The 20397-nt window shown below is 43.8% G+C and overlaps 1 protein-coding gene across 1 annotated transcript in view; it reads right to left on the bottom strand.

The window, feature by feature from the left end:
* Positions 1-632: 632 nt before the first annotated feature.
* The window catches only part of Rmi1 (RecQ mediated genome instability 1), a 262437-nt gene continuing 242672 nt past the window's right edge, over positions 633-20397 (bottom strand). The window contains exons 7-8 of the transcript XR_015448776.1: positions 6229-6769; positions 633-5949 (exon numbers count right to left, since the gene is read on the bottom strand). The gene's annotated coding sequence lies outside the window, so the exon portion shown is untranslated. The remainder of the gene's footprint in view (positions 5950-6228; positions 6770-20397) is intronic.

The raw sequence follows: 20397 nt of genomic DNA, 5'->3' as shown, positions 1-20397 counted from the left end.
ATATACTGGAAAGCCTAACATTTTATATGAATGAGTTGCAAACCTGGCTTCCAGCTTCTAATGGTTGATGTGACAGTAAAACATTTAGGGACACAGTTCTCTGTGCCATAGGTTTAGTTATTTTTAATGCCCAGAGGAAACACAGCAGTCCCTGATGTAAAGAACAAAGGCATGTATCTCGACTCTTCTGAAAGTGGACATCTGTCATGGAATGTAATTAAAAGCTGAAAAGTCTTCCTTGCCCGTGATAGAAACAGCATGTTTCACAAAGTTCTTTAATATGAGCCAGGAGAACCAAAGTGTAGATAATTTGAAACTGCCTGTGTATCTGTTTATGTGTTATACAAAATTGAATGCTTCCTTTCCCCACCACTAACTGTTAGCAACTTAGAAAGAGCTGCCGATAAGATAAGAAAGTGGTTTAAAAGCCAGATAGTTATGTAGGCGAGCTACATCCACGCTGTCTACCACCACCGCCAGTGGGGGGTCTGATATGCTCTCCCTTCCACATACACCATTCAACCTTTATTTTTAGGACTTATTTTCACCTTCAATGTACTTGAGGTTATTTAAATCTAAATTTCATAGGTTATTTAAAACCTATTAAAATTGGGTATGTGTGTGTGGCACTGAGTCTGTGTTTTCACCTCTAGTCCCTGTATATCTACAATACAAGTAGATAAGGGACAAAATTTAGACATGGAAAGCACAGGAAATATAAAATGAATATTTAACTTATGGGTCAGGTGTCCTAACTGTGAATACAGAGTGGTAAATGTCAGCAATTTATGCCTCGTAAAGGAACTGAAAATGGTTCTTAACACAGAGGCACCAAGGCAGCATCCCTGAAGCCACAAGCATAAATTTTCAAAATGTCTTGCCAAGGGATCCCCATCCAACAGGAACTCTTCCCCTAAGACTTGCTAACCAAGCCCAGATCTCTCTCTGGCCTTTGTCTGTGGCTGGAATGATCACAAGTACACTATGCAAGAATGAGCAGTGTGTATCTGCCACTTAAGACAGATGTTACAGACTTCACATCCCATGTGATCCCTTTATAACTTCTGGCTAGGTTTCTTTTTTTTAATTTTATTTTATTGGTGCATTTTAGGTATACAATATAATGACATTCATCATTGGAAATTTGCACCTTTACATAATTTCTCTTGATTCTTATTTTTCCCCCTTCCCCTGCCCTCCCTTTGGCTAGGTTTCTTAAGGTATTCTTCCCCACAACCCAACATTAGCTTTGAGAAAAAGAATACACTAATTTTTGTTTGTTTTTTACTCCAGGCATTACTTATTTTCTTGATACAAATACTGCGTTTACATTGGCAGAGAGCAGTATGGATCTTTGGAGGATGCCCAGCCATTCCAAGTAACCTCTGTCCCGCCCAGTCAGAACACAAAGTAAAGACCTTGGCATCCCTTGGAGAGGACGGTGAGCATTTATTTCCCCCACTTTAACTTAGCTACCCGTTTCACCTAGGGTGCTAAGACTAAACCCTTAGCCCTTCATCCCACTGCTCTAGCTGTTTTCTTTCTTACCATTCAAAGCATCTTTTTATTTATATATTGAGTTCATAAACTGGTTCTTTTCCCCACAAATGGAATCTCTAATTAGGATCATTTGAATACTACATCATATTAGAACATGAGAGGTGTAGTGAATATCATTAATTGAACTGCAAATAATCTTTTAATCAATTCTGTATATTTCCCTCCAAAAGTTACTCCTCCATTTAGCAAACAGGAAAATTGTCCTTGCCATTAGCAATAATATCAACAGTATGCATAATAATAGTAGTGGTGTTGATTGTTTAAAAAGTCTGAACTGGTATCTGGATAGTTTTCATTACAAATAAAGCTTTTATTTGCATTTATCACCTGTGATCTTACACCTGCCTAAGGAAAGCAGGTATTTTTACTTCATTTTGTTTGCATAGGTCAGGGTGATTAAGAGGAGTCAGGTTACCTGGTTTGAATCTCAGTTCAAATGTTTATCATCTGAGTGACCTTAGAAAAGTCATTTTATATCTCTGAATTTCAGTAATCTGTAAAATGAGGATGAAAATTGTACCTACCATAGACAGATGTCAGGAAATGTGGTAACAAAATTAGGGAGTGCTGATAAATGTTGCTTTGTTGAGGACAGAGAGGGTCGATGGCCTTTCCGAGGATAAACAGTTTAATCTGCAGAAACAGGAAGAAGCTGGCTCTCACCTGCAGATGTCGGCTTACTTGATGCAGAAACAACATAAGTATTTCCAACACTTGGTCTTTCTCTGTTTCTGCAATCCCATGGGCTCTACCAGCATTCTTAAAGCAGGAGAGGAATGCGGTCTCTCCATGGGACAGGGGTACAGGGCATATAATGAATGATCAGTAGAAGGGTCTATAAGTAATGAATAGAGCTCACAGAACGAGCCCCAGAAACAACTCTTGTCACATGCCGCTTGGGCAGCGCCAGCTCAGGCCACCTGCATGCTTAGGGGACAAGAACAGTGCTGAAGTCCACAGGTGGCCACAAGGTGGCAGGGTGCCACCAGCAAGGACATGCAAGCCCGCACTAGGGAGCAGTCTCCTTGCTGCCAGGGGCTAAGCCACTGCCTGACACCAAAGATGACAAACAGGAATATTCTAATCATGTGAGCCCAAAACCCATGCTAATGCCCAAAACTTTGTGAATGGCATTCTTCTGCCTAATTGTACACTCTTAAGACAGTAAATCAAGCACTTCATCAATCTTTGTACACCATGACCATGAACTTACTCTAACACAAATGACTAACGCAGTGTGAATCCCCACTTTCAAATATATAAAGGAACTGAGAAAGTTCAGCTGTTAAGAGCAACCCTCCAGAGTCCCTGGATCAGTCCTATTGCAATATTTTCTTAGAAAGAGGAAATATTTTTTAAATATTCAAATGTAAATCATTTCTATATAACTCAAGCACCACAACTATTTTAAAACCTGAATTTTCCTACCAATTTATCCATTTCTGATCTATCTTCTTTGCCTCTCTACAAAGGTGAATATTTAAGGATGATAGAATAATTTAAACAATAGCCAAACTATATACAAGGTCTTATAGAAACAAATTATTTTGTGGTACCTGGGTGATTATCTGTTTTGATGCCCCCATTAAAATAGGCCAGGGAAGAAACGGGGGTTGATGGAGAGTAAAGCACTTCCCCGAGATAACATAGCAAGTTAGTTAAAAACCAAGACCCAAACTTTTATCACGTCTCAGGATAGTTGATAATTGTGATCTCTTATTTAATTGTGTCAGGAAAGTCTTGATTTTCCTTTACCCAGTAGTACAGAACGCCACCAGCAAGGAGAGAAAAGATGTGTCCAATTTTGTGCTATGTGACTTGAACAGTCTAGCTTGCCTGTGTACTAGAAACCGCAAGCCTGTCTGAGCAGCATTGTGAGCAGCAAAGCCCTAACAATAAAATAAAGCCCCTAATGGATCATGAGACAAAGAACCTTCCAAAGCACCACCATTCAACTGGGAAACAAGATTGAGTCAAATTCAGGCAGAAGGGACAACTGCTCTCCGGGGATTCTGGAGGCCCTCAGCCCTCTCTCACAAGGTGTGACTATAAAATAATGTGTCAAATTTTTTAAAAACACAGCCTGTGCACACACATCTAAGTGAGCCCTGTGTCCTCTGGGCAGTCTCTCAGGAAGCTGTTTACCCCTGGATTCTGCAGAGGCTCTTGCACAAGCTCTGCTTTGGGGATTGTCTTTAGAATTGCAGCAATTCTCCCAAATATCTGCCACAGGCACAGAGAGTAACAGCGGAGTTGTTTCTGGAAAACCTTGAGTCAGCTCTTGAGGAAAATGTGGGTGATCAAGGTAGACACAGGGTCACATAGTGATACTTTCTTCAACAACTGGCTGCAAATACAAAGGTGGTCCCTATGATTAGAATGGAACTGAGAAACTCCTATCTCCTAGTGAGACTGTGGCCAAGCACCGCCCATCACTCACGAGCTTGCAGTGATGCTGGTGTAAACAGACCTACTGCACTGCCAGTCATATAGCAGAGAGTATATGCAATGATGTGTAGAGCAATGATAGTTAGTAACAGTGAGCAACACTGTGACTGGTACACTGACTCTACTTCAGTCTTTTTTCTTTTTATTTTTTTGATACCAGGGATCAAACTCCAGACCTTGTGAGACAGGCAGCAGTACCACTGAGCTAAATCCCCAGCCCTCAATGTTTGTCACTGTCTTTCCCTTTGGTCCCGTATACTTAAGCTCACACCACATCATTGACCAGGTATGTCTCCAGGGCACCGAGAGGCTTTGCTGAGTTTAACAGAAGTACGCTCTGTGACCACGCAGCAACGGAATGGCCTAACGGTATGCCTGCCTGAATGTGCCCTCATTCCAGAAGCATGGCTGAGATCACACGTGAGGACCCACTGAGTACAGAGAACCATTAGGCTAATTCTGCTTTCTGGCTTAAATATTAGGCCATATAGTAATCTGGCAGAAGAGATTCGCCCTGATGAAGTTGGTCAGAAAAATGCCAGAAGTTCTTAAACAATGTTTTTGTTGTTGACTTCAAAGTAAATGCTTCTTAATTCTCTTTCTCATTCTCTCTCGCTCTCTCTCTCTCTCTCTCTCTCTCTCTCTCTCGGCTCTGGGGATTGAACTAAGGGCCATCACTTTTTTGGGGGACAGGATTTCACTAAGTCACTATATTACCTAGGCTGCACTCAAACTTGTACCCTCCTGCCTCAGTCTCCCTGAGTGCTGGGATTATAGACATGAGCCTTCATGCCAGGCTTTAAATATCACTCATAAACATTTTGTGTCTATTGATAAATTATTCTTTTGACTCCCAACCCATGCCCACCTTCCACAAAGAGAAAGCCACTTCTTAGGCCAAATCATGAATTGCTATTATTCGGCCATATTTGCCATACAAAAATCACATGGTTAAAGCTAATACATTTGATATCTCAATGTCTTAGCAATGGTGGCAAGAAGGGGCTCACCATGCAGTTAATGTCCCCATGCTGAGAAGACCAATAGTAGATGTCAGTACTGTACCTCCAGAACACACCACGCCAAACAACTTCCCAGGAGGTAAACATCAGTCTTCTCATTGAGAGTCGTGCTTACAGTGTTTTTTCACCATCTAACTGATTCTGTACATTGTGAGGGTTTGATGTATCCTGCCAAGCCAACCAATAAACAGCCTTGCCCAAGCAGGGTTATTCTGTAAAACCACTCAAGAGATCCTGAAGATCTGTCATCTACACAGTGTTTAGAACTGGATGTGTTGACCAGGCCTGGGCCCTGGGCCTGGCAGTCAGGCCAGAGGATCTGACTTGTCCCCAAATGACTCCAGTTAGGAACAGTGGACCCCATGCCTTCCCACCTCCCGCCTGCAGGGCAGAGAGGACCCAGCAATCACAGTGGAAGTGACTGAGCAGCAAGCAGTCTTCCCCTCTGGTTCCTCTTTGCTTTTATTTTGTTTGTTTGGGGTTTTTTGGTACCAGGGATCAAACTCAGGACCTTGCACTTGCAAGGCAGGCGCGGGCATCACTGAGCTAAATCCTCGGCCCTTCTTCTCTTTTAATTTTGTTACTTATGTTTATCATAAAAATCTGATTCTGGAAAGCCCTCAGGCATGGCAGGCCTGGGCTGATTGTTTCTTTACACTCGGATATTCAGAAAGTGTCATCCAGGCTTCTAGGCTGCCTGGAGAAAGGACTCAGGGTTGCAGTCACTTCTTGGCAAGGATCCAGTGGAGGTGCAGTGTGCTTCGGGAGGTGCCACATCAGGAACTGCTGCAGAGGGCCATGCTCCGATCAGCCTGCTGGATGAAGGGATGATGGCCTGATCCAGTCAACCAGGAAACAACCTTTGCAGTGTTACTCTGACAAATTATTTTCAGGACTCCACACTTTTGTAGCCAATATCCTGATTCAAAAAACCATAGCATACGTAAGCAAATAAAGAACAGATTGAACAGACCCAAGGAAGACAAACTGGTAAGAGTGAAAGCAAGACTCATGCTCATTGCTCACAGTCAGAAGCAGTATTACAGCATGTGAAGCGACACTATTTCCTGAAGTAATTGGTGGCACTAGTGAAGCTTGGCAGAAACTCACAAGCCCAAGGACTTGGGAGAGACAAAGCAAAGGTCAAAGTCAGTGCTGAGTCACAGACATAGATACGTAGGTATATACACATACATACTTGTTTTTTCCTGAAAAGCTCTTCACAGATCACCCAGGATTCTGATTTTCCTCTTAACACTCATGAGTCACAGTGTTAATGCCAGACTCACACATATGAGTTCTTCAGAAATAAAAGTCGACTTGACCCTCCTCAGCAGAGCCTCATCCGAGTGTCCTATGCAGCAGTCCCGTGGAGCCAGGTTTTGTCACAGCATTTAAACAACAGCAAAAGCCTTGATCCCATATCCCCACCCTACACTGTAATCTCTCTCCATCCCAAGGACAATGACTTCGTAATGGAGACCCCACAAAAGCAATGTTCTTTATTGAGCTGTAGTTGCTGAGTTCACTGCTGGATAGGCAACATCAAATGGGGCTCTTTCAGGTACATGGGCCTGGGCGCACACTAACATTGAACTGGAGAACTTGTCACACATAGGACATGTCATGCTGCTTGATTTTTTGAGAGAGGCACAACACATCAAACGGTGTCAGTCCTCTGAGCACGACTAGAAAAGCTCAGAAGGAAGATGCTTCGGCAGATGTTTGTCTCTGGAACCCTGAGAAAAACAATCACACAATAAATCAGAGCCACCATGGCTCTGTCTGGGGCTTCCAGTATGACCCAATTTCCAGAATAATAAAAAAGGACGTGCAATTAACCTGGATAAGGAAAATTGGCCCAGGATGTGAGAGAAAAATAAATACCACATATCCCAGAGATCACACAAACACAAACATGAACACACAGAGTCAAAAAACAATTTGGCCTCAGCACTGCAGATTTAGACAGTTCAGTTCCAGTGACCTAGGAAAGATATGTTAGCTCTCCCACCTTCCCTGCCATGCAGCAAGGAGACTGGAAAGGGCTCCAGGTGCATTTGGCAAATATCAGACTGTAGTGCTTTTTGAGTACTGAGAAAAAAGGACTTCTTTGCATGGCTTGATAGACACACAACCCTTAGCCAAATGAAACTCAGCAGCTCCTGTCTCAGTGACCCAGTGGGGGGCCAGGGGAGTAGCTCAGTGGTAGAGTGCTTGCCTAGCATGCCCAAGGCCCTGGGTTCCAGCTCCGTCCTCACAAAAAAATAAAATAAAATAAACAATCCAACCATGTAAATTTTTTCCTAATGGACATCGAGTTGAAAATTAAAGGGAAAAGAAGAGTGCAGAGCTTAGAAAAATGGATCCCAGGGTCGGTTCTGCCTGCTGCTGCCACTCTGGGAAGTTCATGCAGACTCTCCTTTCAGGGCAACATCTGGGAACATGCAGCACAGCCCAAAGCAGGCCTCCCACCCGGGCAGCAGCCCTTGTTAGCCAGCTAGGACCTGTACAGAGCTGAAAATAGAACCCTGAGCCATCTTCCCGCAGCTCAACTCCAATAATTTGCTGTCATGGTCCAGCTGCACCATAGTTTTAAAAGTATTCGTCCTTTTGCCCGTTTTTGACACTCTCAACCAGGGTATTACTTTCCTTCAGGAGATGGCTTTCTATAAACCGTGAAGTGATTTTCTTTTCATTTCCTTTCTCCTTATGAAACTGAGGATAGCAATTTTTTAAAAATTTTTTCATGGCTTTTATACTTGGTTAAAAATCACCTGGAAAAAAAATCAGTATGGAACAATAAAATATTTCCTTAGTTACCCATTGGCCATAGTAACTGAAGAAATCTATTTCCCATATTCTATTAATATTTTAAATGCATTTAAAATATTCACTGGGATGCTGTAGTTTTTGTTTGTGTCCTAACTGAACTTTTTTTTTTTTACTATGAGCCTGGTGGAATTACCTTAATTGCTTTACTCATTTAAGATATTTTTTTTAAATGAGTGAACATTGGTTTCAATAAGCCAATGACCTTTGAATATCCTAACACAGGCCACCTCCAAAGCTGAAACCAATACTTGACAACACTTAGGTTAATGGACACACAGAAATGAAACCATCTTCTCAGGAAGTATTTTTGTCCCTGGCTTAGAAAGATTCTTTGTAGTAGATGACAGACTTCTTACAAATAAAAGCTAATATTCCTCTCAGCTTTCCTTTTTCATCTGTAAGTGAAATGCCTTCTTTGGTATCAGTGGGGTATTCACAGAATAAAATTTCCCTGGGCCTTGTATTCATCAGGCATTTGTGACTATAACAAAATACCCGAGGTAGCTCACTTATGAAGAAAACATTCACTTAGCTCGCCATCTGTGAGGACCCTCTCAGCTACCCCACATCACGGAGGATGGCAAAGGTGAGTGTACGGAAACAAGTGATCCTATTGCCAAACAGGAAGGAAGAGAGCTGTGAAGGACCAGGCTCAGACTTTCATGATACCATTCCTTAAGTGTTACCAAGGGATCCCAAGAAGACTACCTGACTCCCTCAACTGACCTAAGACCCTCCCACTAAAGTTCCCAGTAGCTCCCACGTCACCACGCGGGGAATCATATGGACCCTGGGGGAGAAGTTGCAGCACCTTCCACTCTGGACCACCTCCCTCCACTTTCTGGGTCAGTAGCTGAAGGGGGCCTGACCCCAGCGGGACTGAGCATATCCCGTAAGTCTCTACGCACTCTCAAAGATCAGACTTCTCAGGACTCTTATCTAAAGCACAGGTTCCCAGACCTCATTTCCAGAGCAGAGTCCATGAGTCTGCCTTTCCATCAGGCTCCTGACCCCAGCCCATGGTTCCTGCAAGATACTCTGACACTGATTCAATAGCGCTAATCCTATGGTTTTGGATCAATGTTTGTGCCTTCATTTATTCCACAAATGGTGGCTGGACTCCTTCTATGTGTCAGATGTCACTCGGGAAACAGATATACTTCACATGGGCTGCTGCCCTCAATAAACTTACAGTCTAGAAGGAGAAAGAAAGCTGAGACACAAATAACTACTTGAAAGAGATCTGAGAGGGACAGACATCATGTGACAGGGGTTCAGAGGAGAACAGCCTAGGGAAGGGGCATGGTTCATGGAAAGATGAGCCCTGGGTCAAGCCTGAAAGATTGCAGGGTATTGGGCCACATGGAAGTAGGAAAGAAGAGGTATTCTGAAGCACAGCAGAGTGAGCAGAGGCACAGACTGAGGAAGTGTGGGGGCTTGTGTGGTGAAGGGGAGACATTCTACTTGGGAGCACAAGGTGCAGGAGCTTATACCCGACCAGCCAGGTGCTAGAGGGCTCTGAGTGTCAAGCCAGGACATGGCCACAAGTAACTTAGAGTGTTACCTGGGAAAGGGTCAGCTGTGAGCAGAGTGGTGCCTAGTCACTAGCTGTAGCACCATGGACAAGAAAGAAAAGCCACTGAGCTTTCTTTGAAGATGCCTCAGCCTGCCAGTCCAGCTGGGAGCCCGATCCATTCTTCCTCAGAACAAGATGTCCAGGGTAAGCTCACAACTTGTCTTGCAGGGACCCCTTGATGATAACAAAGGGCTGGAGCTTTTACTCGCCTTCTGTCCTCGCAGAGCCTGTGAGTGCTCCTTGAGTTGAAAGGATGAGGAAAAAACTGTAGGTGAGAGTGCTTTATGCCCTCACACTTTTATCCTCTTGAGAACACTGGGGAGAATTCCCCAGGAGTACTCGAACTCACACACACACACACACACACGCACACATAAATGGGCATACATGCACACACAGGGTTAAAGAGGAACCCGGGCTGCACTCAGCTGGTAGGCTGAAAATAAAGACACAATGGTATTATCACTAGACTTTCCCTGGCAAAATTTCCAACACCCAGTTTAATGAATGGGTTTTATTTATGTGTATACAATGAATATGGTTCTTTGTAGACTAATAATCTGCCCAGGGAAAAGCCAGACCCTAAGTATTAACCATATGATCCATTCTTCTGCACTCATAGTAGTTCCATTTGGCAATCTGCTACCACCTCACCCCCAGAGAAAAGTCCCAACCCGCCTCAGAGGCTGACTGCTCATCTGCATATCAAAGGGTCCTGTGGAAATGCATAATTAAGAGGCTAAAGCTTGTGAACACACTTCAGAACCACTCACAGCTCAGACTACAGGAGCAAAATACATAAATAAATGCAACTGCCACCCTATTTTTCACCTGAATCTAATCAGAAATACAAAACAGCATGTGCCAAAGATAAATGAATTACAATCAGAAGCGGGTACCCTGGAGAATCAGGTAGAAGGTACAGTTATTTGCCCAGATGATAGGTCATTTCTCCGTAAAATTTAATCAGAGGCAAATAGGCAAAATACTTTTTCAGGGAAAGGAGAAGGAAGGAAAGTTTTCTGTTTGCTTCATGATAGCAGCACAACCTTTAGCAAGCACAAAATGTCCCTCATGATCTTTTTATACATCTAGTATTATTAACAGCCATTATCTGAGGGGTAGGATACGATGTCCTCTGCTCTCTGCTGGCTTCCTCCTGTTGAGGAGGCTCACCAACAAATTAAACAGAGACAAATTAGCTGCCCTAATTTGTACAGGACCTGATCACTGAGGGTCATGATTTAGAAGACAGGAAGAATGATCCAAATGCTCAAGTCTGCCTGTGTGTGAATGGTGGCCCAGGACACGGACATAACTCTCATTCGTACCTCCTCACACCAAGCCCTCTCTGTGAGGGCTGGCCATGCTGCTTCCCTGCAATCTAACGAAGAACTGGAGGACAGTGCAATCCCTTAGAGAAAAATCTGTTCCCAGGAGCATCCCCAGAGTAGTGTTGTCCTTCCTCCTTTGGTCCCATTCACAGACTGTCTCAGGGATCTGGGGACTGCTTCAACACAGGTCCAAGGGAAGGCAAATCGAAAGGAAAAGTCAGCCCTCCACAAGCCAGCATCTCTGTGGAGACCAGGAAACAGCTGTGGGCCAAGGTTGACAAACTAGGGTCACAGATAAGGGATCTTGAGCAGGAGGTCAGCTTCGAGCATAAAATGCTTTCAGGGAAGTTACCCACACATGTGCACATACGTGTGTGTGCGCACATACACTCACACAGAAACGGCCACTGGCTGGAAAGGGGGCCACCGTAGAGGAATGCTCTGGAAGGATGCCCCAGTGGAATAAGTTGGTCCTGGGGAACCTACATTTCAGTATGGGGGCAAAGGGCCTAGAGTGTGCTGCTCAGTGTGGTGGCTGCTAGTCATGTGTGGCTGCTGACCACCTGAACTGTGGCTAGCCTTAAACGAGAATCAAGATGTGCTTTTAGCGTAAGATACACATGGGACTTGAAGATTTAGCACAAGATAAAGAATGTGAAGTATCTCGTTAATAATTTTAAAAGATCAAATGTTACAATGTGACTATGGTGGATTGCACTCATTTCTTACCGCTAGAGTAACAAATCACCACAAACTTAGTGGCTTAAAACAATATAATTGCATTACCCTATAGTCCTAGAGTTCAATTCTGAAATGGGGCTCAATGATCTAAAGCAGGTGCTGACAGAGCTTCGATCATTCTGTGTTCTCATCTCTCCTGGCTTCCAGAAGTCACTTGCACACCTTGGCCTGTGCTCCGCCCCTTTCAGTGCCAGCTGAGCTTCAGCTGACCACTCCTCTCCCATCCATCTCCCTAACAAAGCCAGGGAAAGTTCTCTGCTTTTAAGGACTCATGTGATCAAACTGGGCCCACATAATCCAGAGTTCTCTCCTCATCTTGAGGTCTTTGCCCTAACCACATGTGCAAATCCCCATGAAGCCATATAAAGCCATGTGTTCACAGGTGGCAGCAATTAGAACATATACATCTTTGGGGGCCAGAATTCTGCTCACCACATGAGTAGACTGGGTTAAATACATTATCAAGATTAACTTCACAGTTTCTTTTCCTTTCCTAAATGTATCTACTAGAAATTTTTAAGTTACATGTGTGTCACATTGCATTTCTATTGGGTAGCACTGGCCTAAAGCCTTTGTAACTCTTGAAAGTCACAACACGGACATCTTTGGCCTGCCTGGAGCATAAGGATTCAATCTTGAAGTGACCTCCACTCCTGGAGTGCAGCTGCATGGGGTGCACTTGGGGCTGTGGGAGCAGCCAGGCCTGTTTGCAGTGGATCATTGCTAGTATTCCTGCTCACTCTGCAAACATCGGGTTTGGATGATGCCTTCCATGGTTGCCCTACTCGTGTGCTAAATGCCAAGGTGGGGCTGCTCACTCATCCTCAGTCAGGAGCCTCCAATCAATGTCCTGGAGTGGTAATGGTCTGCACAGAGGAGGATGGGCCAGGTGGGAAAGCACCCCCAGCCCTGCCCTTTCCAGGCTCCCAGTGAGTAATACTTCCATCAGCAAGCTCGGCTGTCTGAGAACCCACCACAGAGGCCATGGTCAAACGCACGGCCACCAGCTAATCCACTTCCAAGTCTATAAATTACCCTTTGTTGTTGTCATTGTATGATTTTTAAAAAGCATGCAATTATAAAAATAAAAGTTAGAACCAGGTCTGAGGGTGGATATTTAGAGTTCTCCCCCATAGCTTCCACACGTGCCCCACACACTGTACAGTCTTCTGGGTGCCCTTCAGATGCTATTCCCTCCTGTCAACGTGTGTCAGTGACCAGCAAGCCTGGAGCTGGTCCAGTCCTCTGGAAGCCTTTTCCATCCCGCTCCACATCAGGAAGACTGCATGGAGCCCGATCACCTGCATTCCATCATCCAGGACTGTTAAATACCTCAGGTTCCATCCGAGTGTCATTCCATGAAATTCAGGAAGTATGTGGAAGTATTGGTGGTGGCTTCAAAGTCCCACCCAGGATACATGCCCCTTTCTGGAGAAGGAAGTTCAGGTCCTGCTTTCTCACACACCCTCCTCTCTGTAGCAGTGCTGCTTCCACTGGGTTTATGCACATGTTTGTGCATGTTTGCATGTGTGTGCACATGTGCGCACTTTGAGGGTGTGGTCCTCTGCCTGCCCACCACTCCCACCTCTCTGTGCACTTCTCTGTGCCAGTGAAAGCTGCTGTTGCCTGTTGAACTGGGTGTCCCACTGTAGAGACCTGGGCCCAGCAAGCTCTTGGTTATGCAAACAGTTAAGCCAACCCCAGGTTGCTTGTGCAGCTCAGCGCTGCTTCTCTTCTTCCCTCTGACCCCTAGCAGCAGGTGCCGTACCCTGGGGGGCACTGCTTCCCCACCTGGCCCATCCTCCTCACCCAAGCCTCCCCCCAACCATGATGAAATCTGCCATTGGCCCTGCTGGGTACTGAGTGGGTGAGCAGAGGACTCGCCTGGCACCTCCACCCTCACAGAAGGGCTTCATTTCTTGAACCATCAGCAACTCTGAAAGCCTTTGTCCCAGGTTCCATGCTGTGACAGTTACTTGTATGTGCCAACTTGATTGGGCTGTGAACTGTCCAGATATCTGGTTGAACATTTTTCTGATGTGTTTCTATTAACATGTTTGGGGATGTGATTGACAGTTGAATGGTAGACCAACTAAACCAGGTGGCCCTCCCTGGTGTGGGTGGGCCTTGTCTGATCAGTTGAAGGCATGAGTAGAACGGAGAGGCTGATTTGCCTCGAAGTGAGAGACCAACCTTCCCAGCTAGCACCTTGGAACAGGGATGTCCTGCTTCAGACTCTAACTGACTCTTCCGGGGCTGAGCCTGTTGAACTTCAGACCAAAGCTAACCATCTGCTCTCCTGGGCTCATGCTTGCTGGTTCGTCCTGCAGATCTTGAGGCTTGCCAGCCTCCATGATCATACATGCCAGTTCCTTATAACAGCTCTCTTCCTGTGTGTTGGTGTGTGTATCCCCGTGTGTGTGTGTGTATGTGTAACATACACACAATCCACTAGCTCTGTTTCTCTAGTGAACCTTAATACTCAGGGTTACCCTCAAACCTCAGGCAGGATTTTTGCAACCACTGTCCTGGCAGTAACATGCCAGATACTGGCTTCCCTTCCCTGGGAACTGGAGGAATAGTGTTCCTCTCCCCAGGGTCCTGCAGCCCAGTCTGCCTCCTTCTCTAGCCTCTCTGTAAACAGAAGGGGCGGTGTTGTGAGCTCTTCAGGAATCATCTCAGAAAGTCTGTGTAGACCTCCATGCTGAGCTCCTTCTGATGTCCACCAGGGCAGACTCTCCAGGTATCAGGTCAACCAGAAGGAATAGCAAGTGCTCTGCAGGCATTCACACCCTCTAGGGAGAACCTAACTTATTTAGCTTCTTCGAACTTCCCTCTGGGGACATTCTCTGAAGTCTTAGCGATTAATTATACACAATTACCCCAATTGTTACTGAAATTGTCATATAAAACACACATGTGAGTCTCAGTATTTGTGTAATCGTGACTTAAAGGAAAAAAAGGAGTAGTGACAGAGGAAATGAGACCAGGAAAATCTTACATAGATTATTCCCATTATAAAGAAGTGAGCCACAAGTTGTATAAGGAAAAAATGATGCCCCCGGGCCACTTCAAAGGCTGTATTTTGTAGCATTTAGCTGCTGTCAAGATCAAAACACAAAATTCATCAGAAATATTAGAGGATGAAGTCACAGAAATTTCCCAAAAAGTACCAAGGAGAAACACACACACACACACACACACACACACACACACACACACACACACAATGGGCTAGGAGACAGGAAAGATAAGCTTGAGAGAATCAACCCAGAAAATCGAACAGCCAATGGATAGAAGTTCTAGAAAAAGAAGAGAAAAAATGGAGGATATAATTATGACAATGACAGCAATATATTTCAGATTGAAAGTTCTCAGCCTAATGAATGTATAAGATAACCTCCAAAGTGGAGTTCCAAAACTGAGCCCCTGTGGAGAGCCCATGAGTGCCCAGAGAAAAACAGTGCCTCCTATGCAGAGAACGGGCTTTGATAAGAGCATCAACTTGAAGATGGAAGGTGGAGCATTGTGGCCAAAATGCTAAATGAAGTTGTCCTCAACTTGGAACTCTGTCTAGTCAGATGATCAATGAAGGAAACTGGGGAAAGGATTATTTTTTAGCTATCTTCTCAAAAACTGCCCATCAACTGGAAACTGGATAAAGAAGATGTGTTTTTTTAATAAAATGGAGTACTACTCAGCCATAAAGAACCAGAATCCAGAGACATTTACAGCTAAATGGATCCATATTGAAGCCATACTCTTGAGTGAAATAAATAGGACACACATGTGTAAATACCGAATAGTTTCTCTAGTGTGAGAAACTGAAAGTGTAAATAAGGATTCAAATGATTAAAATGAATAATTGATAATTGGAAACATTAAAAGGTCCAAAGGTGTAGGGTGTAGAGGTGAAGGGAGGGCAAGGGGAAAGGAAAGAAGGGAAAGGAAAAATTATGAGAAAAGAAAAAAATGGAAATGAAATCTATGTAAATAGAGAAGGGTGGAGGGGGTGAAGGGCGCACAGGCAATGGGGAAAAAAGTAAGAACCAAGATTCATCATGTACAGGTATAAGCACCCAGTGATAAATGTAAACGTATTGTCTACCTAAAATGTACCAATAAAAGAATTTTTAAAAACCCTACTTGCTCTGAACCCCTTTTAGGGAAGATAAAGGAAGACATGTCTTAACAAAACAGTATGATCACGTCCTGCACTAGGCTCTGTTCAAATGCTTTACAAATATTAATTGTTTTCCTCATCACCACAGTCCTGGGTGGTGTATTTCCTCTCCATTTTACTGATGAGAAAATTGGGCAGAGAGAGGTTAGGTGATTTGCTCACATCTTGCAGGTAGCATTTGGTAGCTTAGCACATAATGAAGACATAGGACCCAAGAAAAAGTTTCCACCAGGAGAATGACACGGAAATGTCTCAGGATGGCACCACATGTGGCCCCAAGACTCCCGTGTTCAGCATGGCTGGTCCAGTTTGGAACTGGAGGGTGGAAGGCTCAGAGAGAAATCACTGATTGGTACATTTTCTGACATATATATATGTATATGTGTGTGTATTTGATTCTATAGAAAGTGAAACTGATCACTGTATGACAGACCTTATGAGATATTGTTTATCATATTTAGCATATTATTTATCTCTAATAGCTAATGTAATAGTATGAATGCTGATTATTGACTTTATGTAAAATATTTTGATACACATAAAACAAAAAGAAAAAATAAAGTACATGTGGTAAAGGGTAGGGAGGAGACATGGTGTAAGACAGCTAAATCCTCATTAGGATTTACAGACAAACAGGCAGACAATAAAAATGCCTAAAATTGATAAATCAAGAAATGGCAGTAATGTAATGTTTAGCTAAATGCATCAAGTACTGAAATAAATAGTTAAAGGTTTTTAAAAGTGTCTTTGGTACATGGGACACAGCAGTGGAGAGATGGGAAATTTTAGTACTACCCTGAAAAATAAGCATTATAAATCAAATCTTATTATTTTTCAAGAGAAGATGACTAACAAAAAGTATGGAAATACATTTCCAGAATTCAGATATGCTGATGACATTTGAAAGATATTTGTATACTGTGGTACAACATGTGGAATATTAAGTATAATAAGACATAAAAAAGCTTAAAACACACACAGCCATAAAAATCTTTTTATTTAGTATAACCATATCATACAAATTAATTCCTCAGTCATATACATGTGGCGTACAGCTTTGATGTTTCTTGAGTTTAAAAATGGAGGTCAAGTTATCATTTGGGTGTTATAAGAGGAATGTTAAGTTTAAAATATTTCCTTTAGACTAAAAGTTATAATAGATAATGTGAAATAGGAAGAAAAGGGGCAAAGGGGAAGGGGAAGTGGGAGGGGTAGGAAAAAGGAAAGAAGGGAATGGAATTAATACGAGAAAATGAAAAAACTGGAAACAAAGTCTTTGTAAATAGGGAGGGATGGAGGGGTTGAAGGGAGGGCAGAGGAAGGGTGAAAAATAAGAACCAAGAGAGATTGTGTAAAGGTGCAAATTTCCAATGATGAATGTCATTATATTGTACACCTAAAATGTACCAATAAAAAGATAAACAAAAAAAATTTTTTCCTTTAGACCTTATTCATTTTTATAAATGTTCTTCAATTAAAATACATTGCTTTCATAGTAGAAAAGTTAAAGGAGAAATTTTTAATGCCCTGGATATATATTTGGATTTTAAAATAACATTCAGGTATGACTTGATTAAAAAAACACAAATATTTAATTTAAAAAGGAAACAATCAAAAAGAGGACAATTAATTCAAAAAGCAAAAACAGAAAAAATGTCCTTGTATCATACAAGAATATGTAGCTTTTCTAAGTGACTCAAACTCAATGCAACACATTCCAATAAAATTTATCCAGTGTGTCTTGCTGTATTGGGACCCTGATCAAATGTTATCATAATCACCAGGCCATGGGCTGCAGATAGGAAACTGTTACCCACAGGCCACCCAGTACGTGAGAACACAGTGCGGGTAACATAAAGTGGAAAAGAACAGGGCCACACTCTCTTCAGTGCACAATTCCAAGGAGACCAGACAGGGAATGAGAAGCAAGTGAAATAGTGGCAAAACTCCTTTCAGAACTGCTCCCGCACCCAGTGCAGGTCAGGAGCCCAGGACAATCAGCCAAGAGGCCCCCAGCAATGCTTTGCTGTGCCTCTTCGGGCTGTGGCCTGCAGGAGTTTCATGTCAGAGGTGACTTAATGGAGCCCTCTTCCCTCACTCATAATTTACTTAAATGCCAAAACTCTTACCACGCACTGTCAAATGGCTCCTTGAAACATTTAACATGCGTAACCTCACTTGTGACTCTAAATCTCTTTAAGTACTTTAAAAACACATTATCATCTCATCTCATTTTATGGCAGAGTCTTAAAGAAATACCATTTCTCAAAATGAAATGTTACATGAATCACAGCTGCAGAGTGGTGGGTTGGACCAGACTGACTGTCCGGTGCCCACAGCACTAACAAAGACAGGAAGTCTGCTCTCAGAACAAAGGAAAGACATTACCTGTGAGTTCCAGTATCCCTAGCACAAAGGGGAGCCCTGCAAGGGACACAAAATCTCCTGTTCAAAAGTAGATTGCAGATTCGCCCTGGTGTGCTCCCCCAGTCACCACACAGCAGCATATTCCATGGGGGAGACTTTGAAAATGACACCAGGATCTGGGTTGTCTTTCAAGGGTAGAGAAACTGGCAATAGAGAATAAAGAAATTGCCCCTATAAGGTCTGGTCCAATACTCAAGAGCATGGGTCCTAGAATGCTTCAAGTTGAGGTCTGGACACATGGCTGAACTGGGCTTGACACAGATCCTCTAATGTCCTTACAAAAAACCTTCACAAGGGGTCTTCATGATGACCCACAGGGCCCCAGGACAAGGCAGGTTCTGAGGAGCCCTCGAAGGCACTGGAAGTCTCAGAAGAGAGCATTCCTGTCTCCGTGAAGTAAATCCACAAGGGATGTTTTTGGCATAAGCTAAAATAACAAGTGCTGGGACAACCTGGTTCTCCTGAGCTTGTGCTCCAGAGCTTACATATCCTGACCAACATAGAGTAAATCTTTCTCTGAGTCTAGCCTGTGTTCCATGTCAAATTCAAATTCTTTGCTGAGGCTTCACTCTCCTTCAACACTTCACCTCCATCTCTGTCACCCTTTACACCTCTAGGGGTTTCGATGCTCCGGTCTGGGGACTTGATTCTCCACCACTCGGCCTCTACCACCTCGAAGCAGGCTGCAGTTTGTCAAACTATAAACTGGCTTCTAGCCAGCTTTCTGGCTAAGCAGGAAGTATTCACCTGTCCACTCTGACCCTGTGTGAAAGGCACCACAGTCTTTACTGTCTAACCCAGATGCAATCCCTCTAAGACATGGGGAAGTCCAAGGTCTACCTCTCTTCCAGCACCACTTCCCTTTTCTCCATGATCAGGGCCTACAGGAGCTGGAAGTGGGTGGGGAGCCCTCAGCAACCAGCTTCCCTGCTACCTTGCTTCTTGCAGGGGTTTAGCAGTTCACCATCTGCCCACCACCATTGTTCTGCCCTCACAGGTCCCACAGCCAGCATCCTGAGCAGGCCTGGGAAGCTCCCTGCATTCAGTCACCCTGGGCCCTGCATACAAAGGGCAGGCTCAGTGTTATTCAGGATCTTTCCACTCATGCCTGAAACCCAGTCCTCTTTAGACTTTAAAATCCAACCTCACTCTGGGGCCAGCCTGCTCATTCAACCCTGGATGTACAAAGCCTTTATTCATTGACTTTTAATTTTCCAGTTCTAAGGATTGAATCCAGGGCCCGCACAGTGAGCTATATCTCCAGCCCTTTTTTGATTTTTCTTGAGACCCAGTCTGACCTAGTTACTAGTTGAGTTACCCAGCTCAGGCTGGGCTTGAACTTGCAATCCTCCTGTCTCAGCCTCCCATGCATGTGCCACACCTGGCTTCACTTACTTTTCTTTAATAAAGGAGTTTAATTGCCAGTGAGGAAGCGTTTGATGGTCCCAAAGGATTAGACTCCAGACCCTAGAGTAGGAAAAAATTATTTCTATTTCTTAAAGGAGGAAGGAGGACAAAAAGCAAGATCTGTTTAAATATCCTGTGAGTGTCCTTTTAGGTACCACTTCTATAAAATGGAATTCTCTTGTAATGTGTGTTTGTTCATTCAACATTTATGGAGCCCACTTAAACCCAGCAAATTGCTAGGGGAAGGGATATTCATGGGAAACCTGCCTCTCGGTGGTTTCTGGGAGCTTCTGAAAGCAGCAGTCAGAGACCACTCACACATCATGTTGAAAGCCTGCTTGCCATCATCTATAACCACTTAATACTCACCTGTAGGCATGGAGCGTGTACTTCTGTCTTCAACTACTGTTAGTGACTTAACTTGTTCAGGAGAGGATTGAAGAGAGGATTTCTGTAGGGTCGAGCACACTAGTGCTCAACACCAACAATTACAGGAATTTTCACAGACTTGTAGCTGTAGAAGTTGAAATTCCCCCCTCACATCACCTGGTTTCTCTTACAGAATTATGGGAAGCAAGCCTGTGAGTTCCATGATTATATGATATGAAGATAGACACCAAAGCCCAGAGAAGTCAGTTAATTCCCATAGGAGGGGCTCACCCAGGTCTCTCATCAGCGATCATTTCCATACCTGAGCAGGGCTCCTTTGCAGCCCTCAGAACTGCTGCACCTACTGGGCACCGAGAGAGAGGGAAGGGCTGCACTGCTGCAAAGAGGCTGTGGGGGCCTGAGGACGCAGTGTCCTCACTCAAGTGGACCGCACCTTCTGGACACACTCCGAAGCTTCTAGCACACTTAGGAACC

Source organism: Heterocephalus glaber, unplaced genomic scaffold (assembly GCF_053883595.1).
Source record: "Heterocephalus glaber isolate CG9 unplaced genomic scaffold, H.glaber_assembly_v1.0 deba00000546, whole genome shotgun sequence".
Taxonomy (NCBI): Eukaryota; Metazoa; Chordata; class Mammalia; order Rodentia; family Bathyergidae; genus Heterocephalus; species Heterocephalus glaber.
This window is presented reverse-complemented; position numbering and strand designations above follow the sequence as displayed.